At 42.6% G+C, this 27,237-nt stretch overlaps 1 pseudogene; it reads left to right on the forward strand.

The window, feature by feature from the left end:
* The first annotated feature begins 7,891 nt into the window (after positions 1 to 7,891).
* Positions 7,892 to 9,427, forward strand: LOC129084427 (bromodomain-containing protein 2-like; annotated as a pseudogene).
* Positions 9,428 to 27,237: the final 17,810 nt, after the last annotated feature.

A 27,237-nucleotide genomic window follows, 5' to 3' on the forward strand; every position in this document is an offset into this window, starting at 1 on the left:
TCCGGGTCTTCATCTTCCAGGTCACGGGGAGCAACAGGCAACAAAGAGGTGCTCTCAGGGGCCCGCCAGTCTTTCACCCGACTAGCCCTTCTGGCCCATCGTCCAGCTGTCGGTGGTGGTCTGGGCACAAGCTGAATCTGCCGCACACTCCAGCAGGCCTGCTCCTGTGGGATGCTGAGCAGCGCAGTCCTGCCAGGGGCGGCCTTGAGTGGCGTCACGCTGTGGGCTGGGCCCCCGAGAGGCCCCTGGGTCATGGATGGCACGCTGCTCTCCGGCAACACTGATTCCGGTCTAAATGATAGTGGTCTGAGTGGTGCCGGCGGAAACAGTGATGGTCTGTGTGGTGCCGGTCTAAACGATGTTGCTCTGGGTGGTGCTGGCGTAAAAGATGTTGGTCCAGGTGGTTTTGGTCTAAGTGGTGCTCGTCTGGGTGGCGGAGCCCTGGCCCTCTGGTTTCTGGGCGCCTGGATCTCCACTCCACTGACATTCGCAGGTGTCCTCAGGAGGCCCCTACCTACTATGAGGAGCCCTGGCCCCTCACAGCCCCGCTTCGCTGGTCCCCTGCACTCTACCTCTGGCCAGCACGGGCTCCCAGGACACAGCGACACTGAAGGATATCGCCACATCTCTTGACTCTCTCCTCTGCAATCTCTTTCCCAGCTGGGAATGAGGGGCCTTGGCTGTCTGCTTCTCCTTCATAGCAAGGGATTCACTCTGACTAAGCTCCATTCTGATGCAGGCAGAGAGGGCAGAGCCAGCTGAGGTCATAAATAAACCAGCCTTGGCCCTAGGGTGTGTGTGAGTGTTGGGGACATTTTTCTTGAAACAAAACATATTCCGAAGATCCCTCGGTGGGTCTTGGGCCGTTACAGTCAGCTCCTCTAGCTGGGCCTTGAGTTGGGAGTTCACATGCAGCTGAAAGGCAGCCTAGCGTGTGCTGGACTCCGACTCGCCATTGGGCTTTACGACCTCCACACCGGACCTTCGCTTTCTTGTGCTTCGGCTCATTCTGGCTTCCTTTCTCCCCTTCTCTACTGGCATAGTTAGTGGTTTTCCATACCGTGTGGAAATATACATGTGTTCTCTTCCGTGTATGTTTGTTTCTTTTTTTCTTTTTTAAAATGTTATTATGCTATTACCGTTGTCCCAATTTTCCCCCCTTAGCCTCCTGCACACTGTACCCCCCATTCCCTAGGGCAATACTCCGTTTAGTTCATGCCCGTTGGTCATGCATGTACGTTCTTTGGCTACTCCATTTCTGATACTGTTCTTTACATCCTCCCGTCTACTCTGTACCTACCAATTGGTATTTCTTAATTCCTGTCCCTTTTCTCCCAGTATCATCCTTCCCCTCCCAGCTGAGAATACTCCAAATGATCTCCATGTCTATGATTCTGTTCTTTTTCCTCTACTTGTTTGCTTCGTCTGTTTTCTAGATTCAATTGTAGATATCTGTACAATTTATTGCCAATTTAATGTTCAGAGTTTTGATCTTTTTCTTAAATAAGTCCCTTTAACATCTCATGATAATGGCTTGGTGACAATGAGCTTCACCTTGTCTGGGAAGCAGTTTATCAGCCCTTCAATTCTAAATGATAGCTTTGCTATTAGAGTGATCTAGGTTGTATGTCCTTGCTTTTGTCGCTTGGATTATTCTTGCCAGTCCCTCCTAGCCTGCAGTTTCTTTTGAGAAATCAGCTGACAGCCCTGTGGGAACTACTTGGTAAGTAACTATCTGCTTGTAAGATTTTCTCTTTAAGCATTGGCCCTTTAATTACAAATGTGTCTTTGTGTCCTCCTTGATTAGGATTCTCTGTCTTTCCTGGATTTGTACGTCTATTTTCTTCCTCAAATTAGGGAAGTTTTCTTTGATTATTCTCTCAAATAAGTTCTCATTTTCTTACTGTTTCTCCTCTCCTTCCTGTGCCCCTACCATTTGAATGTTGGTATGTTTGAAGTTTCCCCAGAGGCTACTTGCCCTATACTTGTTTGAGGCGGGGAGGTTCCTTTTTCTTCTTGCTGTTCTGACTGAATGTTTTTGTTCTTCCTTATGTTCCAAATCATTGATTTGATACTTGGCTTCATCCATTCCACTGCTGATTCCCTGTACTTTCCTCTTCTTCTTCTTTTTTTTTTTTTTTCTTTCACTCAGTGTAACCTTCATTTCTGCCTGGGTCTTTTTTTCTTTTGCTGAAGTACTCGATGAGTTCCTTGAGCATTCTTATCACTAGTGTTTTGGACTGTGCCTCTCACAGATTGCTTATCTCCATTTTGTTTTGCTCATTTTCTGGAGTTTTGTTCTGTTCTCTTTTGGGGGCTATGTTTCTTTGTCTCCTCATTTGGGAAACAAACCAACATCTCCTGGGTTTGTTTCCATGTGTTAGGTAGAGTTGTTTTGGCTCCCTGTCATATTAGCATGGCCTATGTAGAAAAGCACACCTAAAGGTTGGAATGGCCAGAGCCTTAGGTAATGGCCAGGGCAGGGTAACCATATGAGCCAGGTTGATGGAGATGTGGTATTACCAGTCTGTTGATCTATGTGGGGGAGGGCTCAGAAAATGGATAATGGCTATTGCCTGGCCTCTGGAGTTTCTCCTGGAAGAAAACTGTCCCCCGGCACTTGCCCTCATGCCAGACACTTCAGTTTCTTCCCGTATGCCACTGCTACCCTTCCAGATGCTGCTCCGGTGCTGAGCTCAGGGGGAGCAAGTCTATGTGAGTACTAAGTCCCCTATGGCCCTTAAGAGGAGACACCTGAAAATCACACGCTTTCTTCTGTCGCCCAAACCCCACAGGTTTTCACAGCCAGAAGTTTATGGGGACTTATCTCCTGGCACTGGAACCCTCAGCTTGGTTGTCTCCTATGGGGCTTGGGTCCCTTGCTTCTGCGGTATCCCACCTGATTTTTATCTACCACAGGTGGTTTTGGGCAGCCCGTTCTGAGTCATTGCATCCCCGCCCCTGCATCTCTGATCCTCCTGCCTGTATGGATGGATTAGACTCCTTTATTCTTCGGTTGTAGGACTTCCATACAGCTCGATATTCGGATGATTCTGATGACGGTTGTTTTATTCTTTAGTTGTAATTTTTTGCTATGGTTGTGTGCAGAGGTGAGCCAGGAAGGAGTTGTGTTGACCTACGCCTCCATCTTGTGATATTTTGAGTCAGTCCCGGGCAGGGGATGGCACCGCATCCGGCCTTGGCATCTCTCCTTTTCTCTGCCTGAAACCCTGGGTGAGGCCATGGTCAGTGTCCCGCAGCTGTGTGGGGTGCCAGGAGGCTCCAGGGTTGCACATGGTTCGAGTGGGAGTCGCAGTGCACATGTGTGGAGGCCACTCCAGTGTGCACTTCTTCATTGAGGGGAAGGAGTGGCAGCTGCGAGGGCTCTTTCCTCTGAATTTAAATAAATTATTGTTTGGGCATCCCTCAATCCTCGCACCGTCCCTTAGAAAAATGAATATTCCTCAATGCAAGAACTCAATAGGAAAATGGGTCAACTTAGTTTATACCATTTTTTCCCTTTATTATTCAGAAGAATTCATCTGGCATATATAGTCTTCACATATCAGGACTACCGGGGTAGACTTTCAACTACGAATATAATTCCTTTAATGGCTTAAGGACTAGTTATGTTTTCTATTTCTTCTTGAGGCAGCTACACTAAGTACGTATTTGTAGAAATTTGTCCATTTTATTTAGGCTGTTAAATAGATGGGCATAATATTCATAAGATATGATTATTTCATAGAATATCCTATGCTGAGCTCAGGGCTGCATCATTGTTCCTGATATAATTTTTGTCCCTTTTCTGTTTCCTTCTTGGTCCTTTCTAGGGAAATATATAAAGCAGTTCCTTCTCATGTTAAGGGCTATAAGTCTATTCATAGTCAGATACTAGAGCCAATGAAAACACACGATATGACTTGTGTTCTTCAAACAAGTCCAAAGTGATCCTAGTACTGTGCAGTGTGCATAAAGGCTGAATCAGCAATGGGATGAAAATACTGTATCAGAACAGTTGGTAGAAACTAAAACATTAGGCTTTCTCTCTACCTCCCTTCAGCCTAAGTCCTTGTGACAGGCATACGTTTAGGCATGTTTCTCTCCCGGTGCTATTGTTCATGTCAGATTAATGTCACCCCATGAGAGGATCGTTAGCTTCATACTACTTAAATTGCTGGTGGAATCTGAGTAGCATACATATTCCTTAACTGAGTTATTTTATTTCATCACTATCATTCTAATATATTCTGAGAAAAATGTCGTTACGAAGTTAAATACACTCACATAAGGCAAAACAGTTTGGTTTTGAGAATTCATAGTCTACAATGGTATTGCCAAATCTAGAAGTCAGTTGGCTAGTTAGATGACAGGCAGTTAAAACTTTGAGTTTTAACCTGTTGCAAAGTCATTTTCCCGGGAACACTATTTGGTGAAAATAGATATTAATTCACATTTTCCATTACCGATATAAATAAAGTTATCTATAAATATACTTTGAAGACTCTTCCTATTTCAGTGCCTATTGAGGTTTACCTTTAATGCTTTTTTATGGGACTTCAGAAGGGGACTTCGGGCATTTTGCAGTCGAGTGATTTTCAATTACTGTCCATTCCAACACGACTGAGTAATGTAAATGCTTTCACCAGTAAGTGAAAAGCTCACCTCATCAGCGACCGGTTAGGGGTGATATCAGGTTTGTAAAACTCCTCCAAGCAGTTTATTCACAAAGACTGACTGTGAGGAACACTTTCTGAGTATCTGCTGTGCACTGAACACAAGACAATGAAGATACAGGATTGAGCAGCTTAGTTCTTGCCCTCTGGAGATGACATTATGTGGGTGGACTTTTATCAGGCCATTTCACTGTGTAGCAGTACGAGTTATGATAGGTTTCCTATAAATGCTTTAGAGCATGGAGGAGATGAACAGAACCCAGACTTGGGGATTAAAGAAGGCTTCCTGGCATGAAGGGGCTCTGTGCCACGACCCAGGTAACAACACTTAGTGAGGGGAAGACTTGTCCAGGCTGTAGACTGGGGGTTGGGAGTCCTAAACAGCAGGCAAACAAACAAACAAACACAGCAATGAAACAGAGCAGTCACGATTATTATTAGTCTGTCTAGGGCTAAGGGTGCCAAATGTAGCAGTGTACAAAAACTCCATTTTAGATTCTTTTGGTTCTAGGTTATAAAAACTTTACACACTAGCTCCAGCCAAAGAAGAACTTCTTATAAAAATACCGATGCACCCCATGCAACCCGAAGACAGTAATGTGGAGAACCTGGATCTCCTGAATAAATGGACAGGGACTCTCTCAACCCATTTAATCTTCCTATCTATTTTTTTAATTAACTTCTGTCTTTTTTCTTTCCTGGCTCTGAGGACAGTCCCCATTCTACAAAAGTCATAGATGCCAACAGCTCCAAAGTTAGCCATACTTTAAAGCTGTGTTATCGGACAGAAACTTTCTTGGTTCAAGTATAGAGAATCTTGAGGAGGACCCTTTGGCATAGATTGAGTCACATGGGCACCGCTGGACCAATCAGCTGTGACCACTGTGAACACCGGCTACTCTTTATTGGCTCCATGTGAGTTTTATTCCCAGTCTTGGACCAATCCACTGTAGCCAGGAGTATGGATTTATGTAGGACTTGGAAGTTCTCACAAGGACCTTATCAGTGAATTGGGAGGGCAGCATATTTTCCAGGATAGAGAAACCCAGTACACCCAGTATACTTAAAGTTGTTAAAAAGTCACTTAATTTCTCTGAGTCTCAATTGTCTCTACTTTGAAAGGGTACGAATTAGCTGTTGCTATGAATTTGTAACAAATAAGATATTTAGGAAGTGCTTTAAATGACAAAGTTCTATCAAATGACAAAATGTTGCTTTGATTATTACCCTGACTCTGCTGAAGTAGGTGCTAAAATCTAGCTCTTGAGACCTTTATTTTGTGAAACCAGATTGTGTCTCCTCTATTTCCTATGGTTATGGGCCAATAAAACAAAAGAGTATCTTCCATTTATTGATGTTTCAGTATGTACCAAGTGTTATGGTAGGAGCTTTGTACCTTCACCACAGTCAGATAAAGCAGGTATGCTTCCTAGGGGCAGTATATATGAAGGAGGGTAGTAGGTTAAATTGCTACAGTGAATAAACGCCAGAGAGAAGATTTAAATCCCGGTCTCAGGGATTACAAAGATAAGCAAGGCATGGGAAGGATTGTACAGTGTCATTTTAACTTACTCTATAAGTGTATTATAATTATTTTTATTGCTCATCTCAGCAATTCAAGTACTACAGCTGTGTTACTTAAGTAACATGCTGAAAATTTTTAAAATACTATTTTGCTATTCCACTTCTATTTGTTGATCTGCTTATTATCTTTAAGCCCCCACGTTTGGTGAAGACATAGGATTTCATACAGTGGATTTGCCAAGAGCTGTTCTACTCCTGGTCTTAAGAAATTAATATTTTGATTTTAAATGGAAAGCTTAACGTTTGTAAACAACTGTAAGAATAGAGGGACAAACGATCACAATTTGTCCAGTAAGCCCCTGGTGTCCTGGCACAAAGTGCAGAGGCCCTTTCCTTTGCTTATGGATGTTCAGTTGGTTGGTAACCGCCGGGGAGGAAAAAGAGGGATGACTCACCCTCCCGTGTGCAGAGGTCACCCCCAGCTTCCCTTCCTTTTTCCGCAGGACACAGGAAATACGGAAGTGCCTACATAAAGTATGAAAATATATGAAGGAAGGAAAGAAGTCCTCATAAAACCAAGGATTCAAAAATCGTATCAACCATGCACCTTTAACATTTTAAATTAAATATACATAGGAAGAGGTAAAAACAGAGGAAAATCTTCATGATGTTGGATATGGCAATAGGACAGCAAAAGCATAAGCCACACACGGGAAAAAAAACAGATAACTGTAATTCAGCAAAACTGAACATGTTTATGTATCAAAGGAAATACCGAGAAAGTCAAGACAAATCAACCCACAGAATGGGAGAAAATATTTGCAAGTCATTTATCTAATGAGGGTCTAATATCTAGACTCTAGAAAGACCTCTTACAATGCTACAACGAAAGAACGGTTTAAAACGGCCAAGTACTTTGCACTTGAGTGGCGCGTCCACTAGGACCGGCTGGGGGGCTCTGCCTGAGACACAGAGGGTTGTAGGGAGCCGCCATTACGAGCGACCGTCGTCCACCCTCCCGGGAACGCCTTCCTCTAGGCCTATGGCCGTCCAGGCGGACAGCCCAGGCCCCGCAGAAGCCGCGGAAGCTTCGCTTTTTCCGGCTCTGCGCCATCCTCAAAACTGCCCACCCCCCTCCTCCTCCCTCAAGAGGATTGTTCAAAGATGGAGCGAAGCTCCCTGAACCCCTTTCCCTGCTCATCCGCCTCCATCCAGAGGGCCCGCCCCGTAGGTTCCCGCTGGAAGAGGCGATGCTCGCAGACCAACAGAGGGCAGCACTGCCCGCAGTGCCGGGACGGGGGACTTCCTGAGGCTTGAAGCGTTGCCCTCCCCTCGCTCGCCTACCTCTGCTGAAGCGGCGCCATTTCCTCACTGCCTGCCTCCCGGGGAGCAGGCCCTCCTGCGCTGCCGCGGGCGCTGGGCTGCCGTGTGTGGGTGAGTGTGTGCGAGTGTGTGGGCGTGTGCAGGACACGGGCGGCGGTTCCCCACTCCTGGGTTACGCTGGACGGAGTGGTAAGGGGGACCGAGACTTGCCCCTTGGACTTGCCAGGGTGGAATGGAGCGCGGCTCCCGGCCGTCATGGGGCTGCAAAACCTGCCTCCTCGCACCCCGCACCCGCGGAGGGGAAGGCAGAGTTACTGGGGCTGGGTCCAGGGGGCGCAGCGCCTGGGAAAGGATTCGCAAGCCCCTCGATGGCGTCATTGCAAGCCTTACCACTGACCCCTGCCAACCGCCACCGCTGCCAACTGCCAACCGCCAACCCCCCACCCCCACCGGGAGGTGTCAGATCCCGAAAAGCCAAGACGGGTTCCCAGCTCCCTGCAATCCTTGCACAAGGTAGTGATGAAGGTTGTGCGGAAACATCAGTTTGCATGGCCCTTCCTGTAGCCTGTGGGATAATCCGGCAGCCATCAAATTGGGTGTGCAGGCTTATCCCAAAATGACAAAGCAGCCTGTGGACACGGGTACTATATATTAAAGGGAGAGTTGAAAATAACCATTACTGGGCTCCTTCAGAGTGTACGCAGAATGTTAATACCTTGTCCGCCAACTGTTACGTCTACAAAAACTCACTGATGATGACGCAAACGCTAGAGAAGGTGTTCCTACGGAAAGTGGCATCGATACCACAAGAAGAATAGGAGCTGGTGATGACCATCCCTCCGAACAGCCACAAGGAGGGGGCAAATTGGCAGCACCCCAGGGCAGGACCACGAGTGCGCATCAGGTGCCTGCTGTCCCTTTTGTGTCTCACGCAGCCCTCCGTCCTCCACCTCCTGAAATACCTACCGCTGTCCTCCGCATTCCCCACTCCCTGGTCATCTCGTCTCCCCTTCTCAAGTCCTTGCACTCTGCAGCTCTCCCAGGCTAAGCCCCTTGCCGAGAAAAAGTGATAAAGCAGAAAGCAGATGTTACCACCCCTATTCCTGCAGCATGCCGGTTCCTGGATCCCCGACTAGCACCTCTGGGGGTCTTGAGCCTCAGACAGCATGACTTTCCCCATGCATAGAGAAAGTGACTGCCCCATTAAACCTGCACGAAAAAACTGAGACACTGAGTACCACCACCAGAGCTGCAAGAAAGGAAAATTATCAGAACAGTTGAAACAATGCAATGGCATTTTGAAGGAGTTACTGTCTCAGAAGCATGCTGCCTACGCCTGGCCTTCCTATAAGCCAACGGATGCTTCTGCCCTTGGTCTGCATGATTACAGCATCACTAAGCACCCCATGGATGTCAGAACCATCAAGTTGAAGATAGAGAATCCTGATGCCCAGGATGCCCAGGAGTGTGCTGCTGGTGTGCGCTGTTTGTTCTCCAACTGCTGCAAGTACAGTCCCGGACCACGATGTTGTGGCCATAGCAGGAAGGCTATGGGACGTATCTGAGTTGTGTTATGCCAAGATGCCAAATGAACCACTGGAAGCAGGGCTGCTACCAGTCTCTATTGCCTTGCCTGCTGGCGTGGCCAAATCATCTTCAGAGTCCTCTAGTGAGGAAAGGAAGGAAGAGGAAGAGGAAGAAGAGAGGGAAATCTCTGATGAAATCTCTGAGTCAGAGGAAGAAAGGGCTCATCGCCTGGATGAACTACAGGAACAGGTTCGTCAGTACATGAGCAAGTGGCTGTCCTGTTCCAATTCCCAATACCCAAGCCCAAATGGAAGAGAGAAATAAAGAGAAAAAGAAGGAACGGAAGGCAGAGCAGCACCAAGGCTGAGCCAGGATAGATCAAGATGAAATAGGTAAATGCGATTGAGAAACACAGATTGCCAGTTATAAAAACAGTCACCGGGATGTAAAGTACAGCATAAGAAATACAGTCAATAATACTGTAACAACTACATATGGATACTAGCCTTATTGGGGTGAAGACTTTGTAAGTTATAGAAATGTCTAACCTCAACATTGTACACCGCAACTACATGATATTGTATGTCCACTGCCCTTGAAATCTACACTTTAAAAATATTACATTATAAGATGAGATAGATAGAGGAACACCAATAGGATATCAGGCCTCACAAATTAAGATTTGCAGAATGGACTTCGCAAGGTAATGCGTCACTTCTTAGGAAAGCATTGTGTGGTTTTCCCTGGGAGCACATACTGTCCAATTGGTCTAACTTTAACACTCCCTGTGGAAACCATCCTGAGGGGCAGAAAACCCAGGTACCAACATGAGGGTGGGAGTCAATATGCGGAAGGAAACGTGGAAGTCTGCGGTCAGAGAGTTCTCTTCTCCAGCAGCTCTTCTCCAGCTCCTCTAGCAAGTACTCAAGCTTTTATGACAAGCTAAAGAACATTGCTTTTATACAACTACAAACATCAGCTTGATCTTAGAATTCATATTCTAGTTGATGCTCCATTTTGTAGAGGGCAAGATCTTTAAAGATTCTTTCTCTGCAATGCCCAATGATTATGCTTGGAAAGTCTTAATAAAATAAGACCATAATACGCTCTAAGGGAAATAAAATAAGATCTATGTAGTAGGTAAGGGATAGGACCCCAAATGTATTTTGTCTTGCTTAAGCCCTAGGCCGAGGCTTGGAAAACTCTTTGTATAAATAGTCAGACAGTAAATATTTTAGGCTTTACAAGCAAACGGCCTGCGTTGCAACAGGACCACAAACAGTATTTAAACAAATCGGGAGTGGCTGCGTTCCAATAAAACTTTAGTATCAAAAGCAGGTAACAGGCCCAATTTTGCTCACAGGCTGAGGTTTCCCAACCTCTAACTTAGAAACTATAAAGTAACTTCACCAAAACACAAATGAGTCCACATTCAAGAATTCACCAAAAAACAATACTTAAATGAGCAGAGACTGTGTTGATTTAAATATTCTATTTACATACAAGTTGGTCCATTAAGTATTCTATACTAGCTTTTATGTAAACTTACTATTAATATACTAATTATTTTTTCCCTAGAACATTTCTACATCTTACACATTCCGACTGTGCAGAGATGGTGATCAGGTCTCTTCTTTCGGTACCTACATATGTCTAACTTTTAAATGTAATACGTTTTTTCCAGGGGCACGAGGGACACATGCTTCTCCCATGAACAGTCACCTTCGCATTCTGTGTAACTGACTCCCTCTCCCCTCCTCCCTGGCCTTTAGGATCTATTGAAATTCCAACCAAGGTTCCAGTGATGTCTGGGGTAAGTATTTACCTTCATCCCTCCTCCTGCTTCTAATATGGCGACCTGTGGCAGGCCTGGGAACCCTTCCTTTCACCGAGTCTTCATCCCCCTCAGGCGCAAGCGTATTTCAGCACTCCCCCCATCAATTCTCTGGGTCGCTGAGACACTCAGGGGAATAAGGGACAGGGCAGCCTCTGTACCGTGGACGCACCCTGTTTTCATGGTCAGCTCCCGCCGCCACCGGGAACTCGGTGGTGCGCGGGGACCTGGCATCTTGCGGCTCTGTAAGATCTCGCCCAGGGCATGGCATGCTTAAAAAGACAGATTTCAGTTAATGAGGACATGCGTGGCTATAGAAACATTTCTACTGGGTACTTATCTATAAACAATAGATACATTTTTAATTACTAAATAGTTTATGTGAGCAAGCACCCACTAAAAAAATAATTCTCCACTGATGCTGTTATTACTTTAGAAAGGGTGTTTTAGAACTGCACTGTTTAATGTGTTTTCCAGACAGGTTGAAAATTCTCAGATGTCAGTTTAAAATCTCCTGAAACGAGGGGAAATTATATTCCTCACTTCGGCCCAGGGTACCTAACTTTCCCAAAGTGTTACAAAACATAAGAGAACACACGCTTCAAAAAGGAAGAAAGTCAGATTCCAGTTTTCCTGAAGTTCCATGCTGTGGTAAGACCAAAGCTTTCGCTGGGGACACATAAAAAGCCTATCTTCTTCCTGAATGACACGAGACTAGGCATGAATCTGAGGTTCTACCGGGAGCACCCCTTGCTTTGGCTTCTCAGGCACTCAAAACAATGGATGAGGATTGGCATAGTGGTGAGAAAGATGGCCAAGAGAAAGATCGCTTGCTGACCCCTCCATCCCTGCCAGAAACTCTGGCCACGCTGACAGGATGAGAAGCGGGAGTGGCCTGATGGGACAGGAGCACGTGGTAGGAACACAAGCCAGTCACTCCGTAGGTGGCATTTGTGAATAACATTGCCTACACTCCCGCTGATAGACTCGCGTGTCTTTTGCAATAGCTTCGGATGGCCAAACAAGGGAGGGATGGGCATCGATGAGGACTGGAAGTCCAGGCAGTCTGTGGTCTCATCCCATAGGACTTCCAGTTTTGGGGCCCTAGCTTTGCTGCTGTGAGGAGGAGTCCACATAGCTCCTCACATCACAGCTCTCTTTTAACGTGGCAGAGCGTCTGTTGTCCCAGGCAGATAAAATCCGAGAGGGATTCATTTGGATTGAAGCTTTGGGTGGGAACTGGGTTAAACTGTGTTCCCAGCTTGTGTTCTACTTATTACAGTCTTAGGCCAAATGTCCCTTCCAGGCTGACATACAGGTGGGTTTTACTCCACATGGAGAGACCGGATTTTTGAACAAGGACCTTGTCCCTGGGGCCCATTAGGGCTGAACTCTCACTCACCTCAAGGTGTAGAAGAAATCCCAGCAGCATAAAAATGTCTAGAGAGACGGTCAGCACTTCGATCAGAATGCAGGTCATGTTTGAGACTTTTATGTAGGACAGGTGCTTGTTCCTTAGGATTTTTCTCTTGGAGATTATAAAAGTGAATGGTTTTCTTCCCTCCTTAAACAAGGTGTATTCAGTGCTATTTACCTAACCCTCACTGGCATCAGATGTTCACACTAATTCAGCCTGCTTACAGCTTTACCTATCAAAAAAAATAAAAAATAAAAAAAAAAAAGAAAGAAAGAAAAAAGGGGAGGGCAATTTCCTTGAGATTTTCACACGATACAGAATATTCCCACTTGGCCTATACATTTTTTACATAATTCCGAAATTGGATATAGTTTTTATATGCTTATTTTCTTATATTTAACACCACTTTTATATATATTAATGAATTGATTTGTGGACAGGTAGATTTGAAACTTGGTATGACCTCTTTGAAGGAATTCCTATCACAAAGAGTTCCACATAAGGTAGAAGTTCAGTAGTTTTGTGGCATCATTCAATAGAATATTGAAAACAATGCTGTGTTCAGCTTGCACTTGTTAATATAATGTGTTACCACACATTATCTGCCATTCTCACATTCATACATTCTTCCTGTCAAGAGGGACAGGCATGGAAGATACAGCGAGCATTGTTTTTCACTTGCCAGTGTGCCTCTGGGACTGACAGGTTTCCTTTCTGGGAATGAGGAAGTCAGCTGAGGGCTCTGGACAGGTTAACTGAGACCTGTGAGGATCTCAGTTGTACAAGGACCTGCACCAGCTCAGAGGCCGGGGGCCCAGCCACTGCAGGGCAACGTCGGGGCTCATCATGCCGTCATAGAACTGCGTCTCGGAGCCCTGCAGGGTGGGAAACGGCTTCTTTCCAACCGCCCGGCCCCACCGTGGCTTCTCAGCAACCACCTGCTCTAGGGGCCCGGAGCCCCTGTTTGGGCCAAGGTTTTCTTGAACATTGGTCAGACTGCTTGCTGCTCATCTCTTGGCTGCTGGCAGGACGAGCTACGTAAGGGATATTTCTTTGATAAAACTTACTTTCTTGTGAAAAGAATGTTTAAACCAGAAGTTCAAGGCACATTGAGGGCGAGTACTTTTTTCATCCAATTTTCTTTTACTCTTCTAATTTGGGCCTGGAGGAAGGCTGGGGAAATCCCTGAAAATGTTCCTCGCCCCCACCCCAAACATGAAATATGCCTCACACCCCACGCACCACTTCACTAGCGGGGAGGAGTGCTACACGGCCTTTAATCCAACTTACAGAAATGATTATACATTTAATTTTTTAAAAGTGTTTTATTAATGACAATTTAAGTAAATCAAGGGTTAATGCCGCTGGTGCATTCCAACTGCTAACCCGAGGTGCTGAGGCTCGGAGCAAATCTGAGTAAGTCCTTTCTTTAAGGAGAATTTCTTCCACCAACTCAGTCCCCACTGGTTTTGCGGCCAGAAGTTGTGGGGACTTATCTTCCTGGCGCTGGCACCCTGGTGCAGGGCTGGGACTCCTCATTCCCAAGATACCCCTCCCAAATTTTTATCCACCGCATGTGGATGTGGGACCAGCCCATTCCGCACCTTCACCCGCCTACCAGTATGATGGATATGGTTTCTTTAGTTCTGTAGTTGTCAGACTTCCTTTCAGCTGAGGTGATGAGCTGCGTCTCCCTATGCCTTCCAGAAATTCTGGCTTTTGGAGTCTGATAGTTTAGGGTCTAATGTTGATTATTCTTTGACCTCGTGCCAATAGAGGTGGGTTTTGGGGTCTTTGGAGGACGAGGCTGTAATACAGGCTTCCCTTCGACTATTAACTGCGGGTACTGTTGCCTCCTCTGCTGTGGCTCGAGATTTGATAAAGCATTTGGAAGTCTGCATCGGGTTGCCTGCAAGTCCATGTGGAGTCTCTGGCTGTGTGGCCTCTGGCCGATATATAGCTCAGAGTCCTGTGCCTGTCTTGGCACTGCTGCGGCCTGGGCTCTCCTCCTTGCCTCCTGTCTTCTTAGGTTTTCAACCTTGATTATAGCCTGGTTCTTCTTTGTTCTATTTTCTTCCCTTATTGCCTCCAACACCTCCTTCAGCTCAGATATAATAATTTCTTTCTCTAGGATCTGACTTGCTGTCACGTGTCTTTGAGATAGTTCTCTCTCCAGTAGGATCTCACTATAGTTCTCCACATTTTCACTTTCGATGGTTGAGTCTGCCTCGTTGACATCAGACTCATCCGGGATAGGTGACTCATCATTGAAAACTACCATCCTAGGTGACTCTGCTCCTTTCCTTGGCGTCATTGCTTTCCTTGTCTTTTCTGCAGCCCCCATTTCAGCCTTTGTTGGTATCTCTGGTTCTGGAACATTTAATGCAGGCAGCTGTGATGTTGTAGGAAAACAAGTATCCTCTGCAAAATGGCTCCTGGGGTCTGGGTCTTCATCTTCTAGGTTGCAGAAAGCAACAGGCAACAAAGAGGTGCTCTCAGGGGCCTGCCAGTCACTCACTCGACTAACCTTCCTGGCCCACCTTCCAGATGATGGTGGTCTGGGCACAAGCTGAATCTGCCGCACACTCCAGCAGGCCTCCTCCTCTTGGTCGATGAGCAGGCCGGTCCTGCCGGGGGTGGTCTTGAGTGGCACTACCCTGCGGGTTGGGTCCCCGAGGGACACCTGGATCACATATGGCTCGCTGTCTTCCAGTATCAATGATGTTCTCGATGGTGGCGGTGTTAATGGTGTTGGTTTGGGTGATGCAAATAAAAATGATGTTTTACTAGGCAGTACTGGTCTAAATGGTTTTGTTCTGGGTGGTGCCGGTCTAAAGGGTGTTTGTCTGGGGGGTGCTGGTCTAAATGGTGCTGCTCTGAGTGGTGCCGGTCTAAATGTTGTTGTTGTAGGTGGCTCCAGTCTCAATGGTACTGGTGTGGGTGGTGGAGCCACAATCCCTGCTCCATAGATGCTCCCAGATGTCCTCAGGAGGCCCTTACCTACTACAAGGAGCTCTGGCCCCACACTGCGCTGCTGCCACAGTCCCCTCCTCTCCACCACTGGCCTGGGTGGGCTCCCAGGAGTGACCGACACTGAAGGATATCTCCACATCTCTTCACTCTCTCCTCTCCAATTTCTTTCTCAACTGAGAATGAGGAACCTTGTACGTTGGCCTCTCTTTTATAGACAGGGCTTCATTGTGACCCAACTCCATTCTGACCCAGGCTGAGGAAGCACAGCAGCTGAGCTCATGTGTCAGCCTTGGCCTCTGGCTGTGTGTTAGTGTTACAGACATTTTTCTTGAAACAAAACACACTCCGAAGTTCTTATGACAGGTTTGGCACTGTTACAGTCAGCTCCCGTAGCTGGGCCTTGAGTTCTGAGTTCACATGCAGCTCAAGGGAAGCCTAAGAAGAGATGCTAGACTCTGACTGGCCCTTGGGCATTATGATCTTGGCACTAGACCTTCGCTTTCTCGTGCTTGGACTCATTCTTTCTCCCTTCTCCCCTTCTCTAGTGACACAGTCAATGGCTTTCCACGCCACCCAGATGTTCTCTATATATCTTTGGTTCTGTCTGTTGTTCTGCTTGTTGCTTAGTTTGTTTTTTAGATTTATTTGTTGATAGTTGTGAATTTGTTGCCCTTTTAGTGTTCATAGTTGTGATCTTTTCCTTAAATAAGTCCCTTTACCATTTCATAAAATAATGGTTTGGTGACAATGAACTCCTCTAGCTCTACCTTCTCTGGGAAACACTTTATCAGCCCTTCAATTCTAAACGATAGCTTTGCTAGATAGAATGATCTAAGTGGTAGGTCCTTGCTTTCATCACTTTGATTATTATTGCCAGTCCCTTCTAGCCTGCAAAGTTTCTTTTGAGAAATCAGCTGACAGTCATGTGGGAATTACTTTCTTGGTAACTATCTGCTTTTCTTTTGCTGCTTTTAAGATTCTCCCTTTATCTTTGAGCTTTGGCATTTTAATTACAATGTGTCTTGGTGTGGTCCTCTTTGTGTCCTTCTTGACTGGGATTCTCTGTTCTTCCTGGACATGTATGCGTATTTCCTTCACCAAATTAGGGAAGTTTTCTTTGAGTATTTTCTCAGATAAGTTTTCACTTTTTTGCCCTTTCTCTTCTCCTTCCTGTACCCCTATGATTTGAATGTTGGTATGTTTGAAGTTTTCCCAGAGGCTACTTGCCTTATCCTTGGTTTTGGGGAGTTCCTTTTTCTTCTTGCTGTTCTGATTGAATGTGTTTTTTTCTTCCTTATGTTCCAAAATCATTGATTTGATTCTCAGCTTCACCCACTCCACTGTTGTTCCCTGTACATTTTCCCTTCATTTCTGCCTGAGTCTTTTTTTTTCCCCCCTGCTGCTGAAGTACCCGAGGAGTTCCTTGAGCATTCTTATCACCAGTGTTTTGAACTCTGCATCTGATAGACTGCTTATCTCCATTTTGCTTCATTCTTTTTCTGGAGTTTTGTACTGCTCTTTATTTGGGCAATGTTTCTTTGTCTCCTCAATGTGGCAATCTCCTGTGTTTGTTACTATGAATTAGGTAGAGCTGTTTTGACTCCCTGTTTTAGTAATGTGGCCTATATAAAAAAGCGTACCTATAAGTTGGATGGGGTGGAGACTTAGGTAATCGCTGGGATGGGGCTACTCATATGAGCCAAGTTGATGGAGTCTCAGATATGGTATAGCTGGTCTATTGATCTGTGTCGGGGAGGGCTCAGAAAAGGGATAATGGCTGCTACCTGGCCTCTGGAGTTTCTTCTGGGAGGACGCTGTCCCCGGCACTCGTCCCGATCCCAGACACCTCAGTTACTTCCCATATGTCTTTGCTGTCCCTCCAGATGCTGCCCTTCTGCTGAGCCCAGAGGGAGTGAGTCTGTGCAAGTCCTAAGTCCCTTACAGGCCCTTTAAGAGGAGATGCCTGAAAATCGCACACTTTCTTCTGTAGCCTCACCCCCACAGATTTTTACATCCAGAAGTTGTGGGGACTTATCTCCTGGCACTGGAACCCTGGGCTGGGTGGTCTGATATGGGACTTGGATCCCTCGCTTTTTGGTATCCCTTCCAATTCTTATCTACCTCACATGGTTTTGAACTGTCTGTTCAGAGTCACTGCATCTCTGTCCCTTCATCTCTGAATCTCCTGCCCATCTGGATGGATGTGATTTCTTTACTTCCTTGGTTGTTGGACTTTTTTGTGGGGAAGGGATGGCCTCTGTGAGGGCTTTTTCCTCTATATTTAAATAATTGTTTGGGCTTCCCTCAATCCTCTAACCATCTCCTTAGAAAAATGAAAATTACTCAAATGTAAGAACTCAGTAGGAAAATGTGTAAACTTAGTTTATACCATTTTTTCTTTAATATTCAGAATTCATCTCTAATATGTAGTCTTCACATATTAGGATTACCTGGGTAGATTTTCAACTACAAATATAATTCCTTTAATGGCTTAAGAACTATTTATGTTTTCTATTTCTTCTTGAGGCAGCTACACTAAGTACATATTTGTAGAAATTTGTCCATTTTATTTAGGCTGTAAATGGATGAGCGTAATATTCATAAGATGTGATCATTTCGTATAATATCCTATGCTGAGCTCAGGGCTTCATCGTTGTTCCTGATAAAATTTTTGTCCCTTTTTTGTTTCCTTCTTGGTCTTTTCTAGGAAAATATATAAAGCAGTTTCTTCTCATGTTAAGGGGTATAATAAGTCTATTCATAGTCAGATACTAGATCCAATGAAAACACATTGATATGACTTGTGTTCTTCAAACAAACCCAAAGTGATTCTAATACAGTGCAGTGTGCATGAGGGTCAAATCAGCAATGGGATGAAAACACTGTATCAGAACAGTTGGAAGAAACTAAAACATTGGGCTTTCTCTCTGCCTCCCTTCAACCTAAGTCCTTGTGACAGGCATATGGTTAGGCATGTTTCTCCCCTGGTGCTATTTTTCTGTCAGATTAATGTCACCCTGTGAGAGAATCATTAGCTTCATACCATTTAAATTGCTGGTGGAATCTGAGAATTCACTTTCTCTATAAGGCTGTGATATGTATATGTATAACTTTTGAGGGGTTAATGTCACATTGTCTGACATATGTAGGTTAACATGTGAAAAACTGGGAATTATAGAATTTTATAATTATAAAATCTGCAAGAAACTAAGTCTAAATAAGGGGAATACCCTGTTTAAAGATGTATTTATTTATTTTTAGAGAGTGGAGAAGGGAGGAAGAAAGAGAGGGAGAGAAACATCAATTGGTTGCCTCTTGCTCACCCCTCAACTGGCAACCTTCCCGCCCGCAGGCTGGCACTCAATCCACTAAGCCACACCAGCCAGGGTGGGAGTACCCTGTTTAAATCTAAAGAAACAGTGAGAGACACAGTCAGCTCAGGACAAACGTTTGATTTCTCAACCAGAGCCCTTTTCACTGTGACCTGCTGCCAGCCTAGGGGTAGGTAAATAGGACCTTGGGGACAAACTAAATGGAGAGCAAAGGTCTTTGAATTAAAAAAAAAACAACAACATAAAAACTAGAACTATGGTTTTATTTAAGCCTTTCACAAAGCACTAATTTGTGAAGAAACATTAGCAATAACAATTCTTTCTTGAATCATTACTGATTTGAAATGTCATGGTATCTTCACTGTGTGTGTGTGAGGAAAACTTGTATCTTCCTTTCTTCTCAATGTGGTAGAATTTGGCATTCATATAAAAAATAGCAATTATGTTTTAATTTTTATGGTGACCATTTCTATCATTTTATGCTATTGAATGGTTGGTGAAAAGATATAGGGAATGATAAAATTTTTTTCAAGAATGATAATTACAGCAGGTAATTCTTAATTCTCACACTATGCCAACCATGGCTGTAAGTGGTTTGTGAACTTAACCCTATGTAATCCTAACAACAACTCCTAAATAGATTATTTAGGTAGGCCCTTTATAATCTATATTTTAAAGATGAGGAAACAGAGGCAAAAAGAGATAAACCCACTTGCTCTGGGTCAAAAAAGCAGTTAAGAATATGAATGTCTCAATATTAAATTTCCAAAAAGGAGCACTTTGCAAATCCTTATATATTTAGAAATGAATAGCAGGACCAAGATAACCTTATAAATCTAAGTGACAATTTTGTATGTCAATTTATTAGGTGGCTTCTAAAGACTACATTCCCAAGTTCTAGTCTGAGATCTCAAAGATGCACTCAAATCCATTCGTTATTTTGTTGCCTGCTTTTTCTAGACTGCTTTTGTCGATGTTCTTCAACAAGGCATAATTTTACTATGAAAATCATTGAAATTTATGTAGGAAGACAAGCAGGGTCACAAAACTCTGTAGAGAGCAGGGTACTTTATAGAGGAGTGCCAATGGCAACATTATTATTGTATAGTCTCCGTATGAATACAAATAGAGAACATCTGTAATGAGTTATAGTCATTGTATAGCTTTATGTGATTGTCAGCAAAACTGAGGTACCCAGTCATTGATGGCAGTTATAAAAAGAAGAGTTTCAGAAAAGTCAGAATTTTAAACTGTGGAATTAGAGGTGACAATATAAAAAAATGTTGATGGCACATGATGGTAGAGACTGTTGGATTGAATAGAAGAATATCATCTTAAATTGAATAAAAGAATATAGAAAAATATCATCTTAAATTGAATAAAAAAATATGATTTTGCTTATTCAAAATTCTTTTGCAGATAAACCAGAATATTTTCCCAATGTCTAATCCTAAGTAAATTGTAATGCACATGCCACAGAGATCTACAATTATAATCAACATTTCAATCTTTATATTTGATTCAGAAATGCCACATGGAATATCATGAAGAACCTGACATAGACTCAGTGGATACATAAATTTAGTGTAAGAATAAGTCAGTGGAAAAATTTATCATTTGGGACTGGGTATTTCCTTGAGTTATAAGGATGAAATTCCAGTCTTAATAGAATGCAGAGTAGGGAGACTCCTATGTTATTGCTGTTGTGTTTCTGGGGACATTGATAGGGACATCGCTATGAATACTATCTCACATTTCCTTTTTTGTGTTGTCCCCATGCCCCCACAGTCTGACAGATTAACATGACATGAAAAGTTGTGCTTCTCTTGAGTGACTGCTTTTTAAATCCTTGGGAAATTATGTATCTGAAAAGTGATTGATTGTTTCTTTGCTTTGGGCACTAAGAATCTCAAAGCTGAATCGCTATACACTTTAGTAATCACATAGCTCTTATTGGATTTAATATTATATACCTAACAGGCCTGCCTTTGTTCTTTTTTGCACTCATTTCCCAATTTTTGTTTTGACTCTGTTGTGGTATCTACGTTTCTGTAAGCACCTCCAAGTCATTTTGAAAGCATGTAGGGTATAATTGCCTGGACAAATGGTCTATATTTCCTTATCAAAACTTCTAAGTATTATAAACAGTGATAAAGAATTAATTATCAACTATGCCAAAGTAACATACCAGAAAGTGACATGCCATTATTTTCTGAGTATAGATCTCCAAAATACGCACAAGACCAAAAACAAAGAAATCTTAATGTGTATATTATTCCAGTAATAGCAAGAGAGGAAGAAGTAGATACACAATTGAAATACTGAACAAATACTATGTAGGTGTCATTGAAAGGAACTAGGGTACCGAAATCACTTACAGTTTGAAATTTAAAACATGGCTTAGTATTGGAAAAACTTTGAGATGTGTGAGCTTCATAATCTATTTTGCTTAATGTAAACCAATTGTATATTATCCTACTTGTTATTTTGTCTTAATCAGTGAGAGTATTCAAAAGACCAAATTTAATTTGGCTTATTTAAAGGCCAATATCATAAATAACATGATATTATAACATAAATAACATGGGATTGTGATTTGAATCTAGGCAGTTTAACTGTTGATTTCATTTTCTTAATCATTGTTATATTGTTTGAGTCCGTTGGGGTAGATGAAGTTAATGTTCAGTAACAAATGACCTTCTGAACTTAGGAGCTTTAAACCATAAAGTTGATTTTTCATTCATATTCCCATGTTCACCATGGGCTCACTGGAGCTTTGCCATCTGTTGCCTTTAGTCTTGGACCTAGGGTGATGGAGAAGCTCCTATCAGAGGCATTGCTGGGCTCATAACAGGGAAAATAGAAACATGGTGATGCATGTGCTGGATCTGAAAGCTTCTGCTCAGTAGGGATATGTGTCACCTTCTGTTCCCATTTCGTTGTCCAAAGCAAGTTGTGTGGCTAAACCTGTTGTCAACCGAATAAGGATATATTGTTTTCCCACAGAGGAGCAGTAAAATTTTGAATAATAAAACAATACAAAGTATTGCTGCAAACAGTCTTACCTCTTGTGGGTTTTGTTTTGCTTGATTGTTTGCTGATACAGTGTTTAGTACCTAATTTATATGACTATCTAGTACACACACTAACAGACTATCTTCTCTTAATCCTGACACAAATAAATGTCATTTCCTTCTTCCTGTGTTGTCTGGGATGATTACTCTTTTTTATTTTTTTTTAATTTAAAAGTTTTATTATTTTTAGAGAGACGGGGAGAGAGAGAGAGAGAGGGAAAGAAACATCAGTGCATGAGAGATATATCGACAGGTAACCTCTTGCACGCTCCCAACAGGGGACTTGGCCCGCAACCCAGGCATGTGCCCTGACCGGGAATGGAACTGGCCACCTTTTCTTTTTTTTGGTTCACAGGCCCACGCTCAATCCACTGAGCCACACTAGCCAAGGTGGATGATTACTCTTTCAGATGATGAAACCTAAAACAAAACCCTCTCAATATGGCCTACTTCCTTACAATCTTTTATAAACTGCTTTATAAAGTATAAATAGAAAGTACATGTGTGACCTTGGAAAAGGCATGAGGTATGGTGTACGTTTACCTCATGTAGTTGTGCTGCAAAGCCAATCATCTCACTCAACATTTTTCTGTAGATTCAGCTGACCTTATTGGTCAACCTCAAGAAGTTCAAATGGAGCCAAACTCTCCTGAATTAAAATTTTTATTAAAGCACACATGGTTTTAAAATTAAAGGGCCAAAATATTTCATAAAATATGTTTTGAATTTAATGAACCCAAGACTGTTAGCAATAATTTGAATCCGAATGAAATCAACATGTGTGGCAAAGATTTGTCTGTTCTGGTAACCAGCAATACATTTGTGCCCCAATTTTGACTTTAACTTTTATAGAATGCTAACAAAAGGGACTATTTCAGTTCTTTACATCATTTGCAGAATAAAGTGAAGGACAGGGAAAGTAAATGAATGTCATCTTTGAATACTATACGTATTATTAGTATAATAATAACTATAGTATTATCCAAAATAGCTATGTATTATCATGTTCGTACTGTGCCTAAGATTTTCTTTTGGTCTTCTTCTCTAAAGAAATATTTTTCTTATGATGGAAATCCAATGGTTTCTTCCCTTTTAGTTGACATTTTATGCTTGCATGGGGCCAAAGCAGAATACGTAAGATGTAAGGGGATGGGGCGGAGGAGGCAATGTTGGGACGGTGTGGAGAGAAGAGTTGTGTGGGAGCTCTGTCTGTGTGTTTAGGGGGCGTGGGCACGGGTGCATACGCTGCGGTAGTGTGACATCACTAGAAACAGACCCTGTCACCGAAGCACTGTGTGAATTAATGTTTCGGAAAAGGGTCATTTCTTCTGTTTGATAACTATAGATATATTTGGTTTTTATTTCTGATCAGTTTTTAACAATGTAACCCAATTTTCCATCCTTGAAATTACCTGTCTTTTATGTGTATATACAAAAGGGAAGGTAAAAGGATGCTATACACTTTAGTACCTTGAAGTGAGTGCTTTTGTAAAACAAAATACACTATTTTAACGTTAGTGAGAGGCCTTAGTAGATCTCTTTTCCAAGTTGGCCTTTTAATATTTTGTCATATGCTATGTTTTTCTAAAGTGAATGTATAATGAAACTATTTGTAATATGAATGATTGTACAGTAATTTTTCTCCTTTGGAGGTATAGACCAAATTGCATGTTCAATTTTGTGGGATTCGGGATGGAGCAACACATCTCTGGGATTAGGGATTGTTTGACTCTGAGGAATTTTACCAAAACAACATGCCTCATGATGTCAGTGGGGCATAGGGCTCCACAGAAGTCCCACCCACCTTGTGTAAAGAAGAGCTTTCACCTTTTTATGCCCTGGTTCCCATGGTAACTTGGTATATTATTTGCCTTTGGCATCAATAGTGGCATAGCGGCATATCATGTTAAATTAGAGCCGAGGGACTCAGCCACAAATGCTCTTTGGTTTCTGATTTATGAGAAATAGCATGACTGAGAGAAAAGAATTTGTAAGTAGCAATTAGAGGAGCAGAGGTAAATAGTTGAACTGAGATTTATTTTTTTTACTTAAGGGCAGTTAATGGTGCATGTCAATGGAAAAGACTTTCCATTCTTAGGCTAGCTGGTACATTCTCTGATTTGATCAAATGAAACTGAAGTGTGCCTTTTACTTTCTACACAGTCTGACAAAGGTAATTGAGGATGGAGCTTTTAGATGAGTGTCAGCTGCTGCTGCCAGGACTTAAGTCTTTATGAAGAAAATACAATTGCAGATGTCTTCTCAGGCTGATTGATAGGCAATAAGAAAGTGAAACAAGAGCCCAATCTCCAGGATACGAGAAAAAGTTGTGTTTGTTAAATGGGGCAGAAAGATATCTGCTGTCCTCTTGTGATTTGGGGGATTAATTTAGGGCCGACGCAGGTCTATCTGTACTACAGCACATGAAACCAATACATTACTGATGGAACATGCTTCATTTGAGTCATAACATTTTCACTGAACTGTATATCCCTTAATGCTCCAGAGCCAGCCTAAAATTTTTGCCTGATTAGAATTACTCGTGTTTAAGGTACGTGTTATATGTTGTCGAGTCAGCTTCGACTGCCGGCCATACTAGGAATGAGTAATGTCCACAGTGTCGTGTCCTCAACAGCCCTGCTCAGCTCCCATGGGCTCCATGACGTTGCATTTCCAGGGTGAGAGGGATTGGTTTAGGAAGGGGCTAAGACCCAATTAAATTTAATCACACACAATAGGAAATTTGTGGGAGGTTTCAGGGGAAAAACTCCTGAAAGACATTCTTCTCATTCTGAGAGGTGTGGTGTATTCATGTGAAGCTTGGGAATTGTTTAAAAAAAAAAACAACCAACAGTAAATTTGAAGATCTGATTGGCTTTATTAAGTGGTTCATGAATCAGGCAGCACTTCATGTAGCAATAGAAGGACCCTCTGAGGAGATGTACAAAATAGAAGGTTTTATGGGAAGAAGCATGGGGCAAGGGAACTATTGACAAAAGAAAAGAAAGAATTCATTTTGGACAGGGACTTCTTTTTTTGGTGGGGGGGCAAGAGAAGAGAAAATGTTTTTATCATGCAGATTGCCTCTTTGTATGGGGGATGGAGAGGGTTCCTGTGAGATGAGGGTTCAGAGTAAGATGTAAGGAATAAAATAAAGTACATTTATTTTAAAAACTCTGAATTATCAAGATTTTATACAGTAAATTTCCTTTTACTTAAAATCGAAGTCACTCAAATAAAGGTAACTCCAGACCTTTATTTTTGATTATCTTTGTAGGATATTCAAAATATCCTACAAAGTACACCCTGAGTACACCCTGAGTCTGGGCCTGTACTCCCCACTTTCATTGACATTTCCTACAGGCAGACTAGCATTGAAGAGACAGACATATGCCTAAAGAGTTTCTTGTTGTTCCCCCTGATCCGAAGTAGTTATTTTGAATATTCTACATAAATAAATTAAATAAAGTACATAAATTGTTACATTAAATATGACTTGGCTGAATTCTCTTATTGAAAGATAGAAATGAGAGCTTGAGTTTAAAAAAAAGGAAATTGGATACATTAAGTTTAATTAAGTACTCTTCATGTGATAGCATTTGGAAATAGATGGACAACGCAAACAAAATCAGAAGAAAGTGACAATATTACTAGTTGAGGTAGAATTTAAGATGAAAGCATCAAGTATGTGTGTGACCAAAGAATGAGTTAGATCTACATCAACTCTCTGGGTGAGATTTCCATGTGTAAGTGTGAAAAGTGCTTAAATTATAATATGAAAATTATTTGTGTGAAACAGTCCCCCAATCCTACATACGTGTGTGTGTCAGTCTGTGTATGTGTAATTCTATGATCATGGGGAAAAGGGTGAAGGATGCATATATGATGTTTAATATCAGTTACCTAGAATGGGTTGGGGCAGGTTGGGCAGGATTAGGTAAAGGTGTGGTTGGATGAAGAAAGATTAGGATTCAGTAACATCTGACCTTCAGCAAATTCTTTGGTAAAAACATCACCACCATCACCACCACCAGACCCTTGTGAGGAATCCAGAGTACATACAGGACTTGGATCTAGAAGGAGATCTTGGAGAATGAGATCAAGTGCAGACAGGTTCTATAGCAAAGGTTCCAGAACTGACCCATCACTAGCAGCTTAGGAGAGGAATAAACTCCTCTCTTATTTGGTTGTACATAAGTATATAATAAAAACCTGCAGAGAGTTTACATTAAAAAAAATAAAACTCTAAAAACAAATGCTTGATTCTAATAAAGTTTGTTTGCGTTGTCTATTGTGGCTGCTTAGGCCAATACACATTAATGTTGTCCAACATTATTGCCCTAGGTGACTGCATAGGGCAATAACACTGCATGAGGGAGTGTTAAATTTCCAGAGTCCTGGCATCACAGGGCTAAGTTATGTCACAATGGTTAAGCACAGGAGAGCAGAGTACACCCTGAGTCTGGGCCTGTACTCCCCACTTTCATTGACATTTCCTACAGGCAGACGCATTGAAGAGACAGACATATGCCTAAAGAGTTTCTTGTTGTTCCCCCTGATCCGAAGTAGTTATTTTGAATATCCTACAAAGATAATCAAAAATAAAGGTCTGGAGTTACCTTTATTTGAGTGACTTAGATTTTAAGTAAAAGGAAATTTACTGTATAAAATCTTGATAATTCAGAATTTTTCTATAGGTTTCAAGGACCAAGGAGTGTAACCATGACTTATATAAATATTAAAGGACATGGGTTTTCCAAACAGAACATAAAAGAATTATCTTGTATGAATAAGCAAAGTAACTTCATGTTTAGATACATTTGTCAGCGATGAGATTAATTTATCTTTCTAGAGCTGCAAGAGGAAGCTAGCCAAAATGCTTTCTGTGCTTAAAAGAAAATCCACGTATGAATTCATGACTACATTGTGAAGGATGAATTCATTAACAGAGAGCTGGATTGATTATAAGGTTGATGTTGGTGAGCACATTTATAGCTTTAAGTGTAAATATAACTTCTGATAAACATTTTTATTTAAGTAAATGAGAGTGGTTTCCTATAACAAATGTTTCGTAAGGTTTGTGGCCATCAAAAGCTTTACTGTTAAGAGTTGCATTCCTTTGTGATTAAACCAAAGGTTAGTTAAGCAGTTGAATATTAAAGAGAAGACCTTTAATCATGCTAATAAAAAACAGCTTGTATAGATTTAAACTTAAATAAGACAATTGCTCCTTCTGGTTAACTTGGTACCGCAGGCTACCTTAGCTTTCTGTCTTCCATTTAGGTTCCATCAGGGAGGGGCAAGGGCAGGGTTTGGGAGGCTGGGAGGAGAGTCGGTTGGGGTATTTATTTTCCTAGCTCCTTCCCTTGTCCTACCGCTACAGGTTGGCTGTGTTTGCCTCCTCCGAAGGGCTGTCTGGTAGCCCCTTACACAGCCCTCTCTGGGTTCCAGTAACCACCCTTTCCCCTCATACCCTCTGGCCTGGGTGTGGTAATAATGGCTCCTGCTATGACTAGGCTGCTGCAGGCAGCTCAGAGCTGTGCTTAGGACCCATTAT

Source organism: Pteronotus mesoamericanus, unplaced genomic scaffold (genome assembly GCF_021234165.1).
Source record: "Pteronotus mesoamericanus isolate MK-2021 breed Mesoamerican mustached bat unplaced genomic scaffold, CSHL_Meso_final scaffold_174, whole genome shotgun sequence".
In the NCBI taxonomy this organism is placed as follows: Eukaryota; Metazoa; Chordata; class Mammalia; order Chiroptera; family Mormoopidae; genus Pteronotus; species Pteronotus mesoamericanus.